Source organism: Corapipo altera, unplaced genomic scaffold (assembly GCF_003945725.1).
Source record: "Corapipo altera isolate COAL_440 unplaced genomic scaffold, ASM394572v1 54, whole genome shotgun sequence".
Taxonomy (NCBI): Eukaryota; Metazoa; Chordata; class Aves; order Passeriformes; family Pipridae; genus Corapipo; species Corapipo altera.
In genome coordinates this window covers 10,113,608-10,115,294 of record NW_020884902.1, presented here as the reverse complement: position 1 = coordinate 10,115,294, position 1,687 = coordinate 10,113,608, and positions in this window count along the sequence as shown.

Genomic DNA, 1,687 nt, shown 5'->3' with positions numbered 1-1,687 from the left:
CAGTGCAGGGTAATGCTGTGGATGGGGACATGGAGGTGGTCCTGGAACACTACCCATGGCAACTGCTTGTGCACAATACCCCAAAGGAGCTCATCCCAGAAATCAGACAGGACTGGTAAAACTCTTTGGGTGCAAGTAAGCTCCTTGCATAAGAGCCAGAGTTGGGAGGGGTGGAGATGAGTGTTGAGGACACTGTGTTTGGAGTTTGGCAGAGGATGTGATACAGGGAGGTGTATATGAGAACGTGGACTTGGTGGGAATTTGCTTGGATGTTATTTCAGTCCTGCTGGCTTGGCTCAGCACAGGAGGTGTTTCTGGCAGTGAGCTGAAGAAGGAATTGGGCATTTTACAAGCAATATAACAGTAGGGTGAGAATGAAGACGGTGTGCCTTGGAGTGAAGTCAAGTTAGGGATTGAGCAAGTTGTTGTGGTCCAGGGATGGCTACTGAGTGTTTGCTGGGAGGGCATGAGGGTGTTGTAGGTCTGCTGGGAGAGGCACGGAGGCAGCACACACGCTGTGTGGAACAGTGTCAGGTGGGGAATGAGCTGCACAGCCTGGTGGGCACCACAAGTGCTAAATGGGTGTATGGTGTCAAGACCCAAATTCCTGGATTTTGCATGCACACTCATTTTGAGCTGGGCTGGAAAGCTGGGGGGATTCATGAGGAGAACAAGGAACTAAAAGGTACAAGTGGAACTCCTTGATTAGTTCAATGGGCAACTCTGGGTCAACACTGCGAGGGCCAGGTGTGGAAAAGGAGAAGCTGTGTCAGGCAGTTCCCCAGAAGGCCGAGCAGAGAAGCAGGGAGGGGGCTGCCTGATGGTGCTGGCAGTGTTGCAACACAGGATCCGGAGATCTGTGGGACGGCCTTGGTGCTTACAGAGGAAATACAAGTAGTTCTCGCCATTACCCCCCTCCTGTGCCGGTGGCCATCCCTGCCCCGAGCCTGTGCATGCACTGCTGTGCTGCGCGTGGGGGTCTCAGCGAGAACACTCGGGACAGATCCACAGTGCCGCGTGTGGGAGGCCGGCGGTGAGCACGGGGCACCCCCAGCGCAGGGAGCCAGCGCTCCCGACACCGCCCGGGCCCCGCAGCTCGCCCGGGCCCCGCAGCTCGCCCGGGCCCGCTCCGTGCCCGAGGGCAGCCCGCGGTACCGCCGGGCCCGGCCGCGGCCCCAGCGCGGCCCGAGGGCAGAGGCGGAGCCGCCCCTCAGCCCCGGCGGGGAGCGCTCGCCATGTCAGGGGCGGGACCGGCCCGGCCGGCGGCGGGGGGAGAGCGCGGGGCGGGGTGTGAGCCCGCGGCTGAGCTTGTCCCTGAACCCGTGGCGGTGTGCGAGGCCATGGCTGAGGCCGTGAGCCCGTGGTTCCCGGTGTGTGAGGCGCTCCTGGGCCGCTCCCGCTCCCTCAGCCCGTGGTTCACGGTGTGTGGGGCACTCCCCGGGCCGCTCCCGCTCCCTCAGCCCGTGGTTCCCGGTGTGTGGGGCACTCCCGGGCCGCTCCCGCTCCCTCAGCCCGTGGTTCCCGGTGTGTGGGGCACTCCCGGGCCGCTCCCGCTCCCTCAGCCCGTGGTTCCCGGTGTGTGGGGCACTCCCGGGCCGCTCCCGCTCCCTCAGCCCGTGGTTCCCGGTGTGTGGGGCACTCCCGGGCCGCTCCCGCTCCCTCAGCCCGTGGTTCCCGGTGTGTGGGG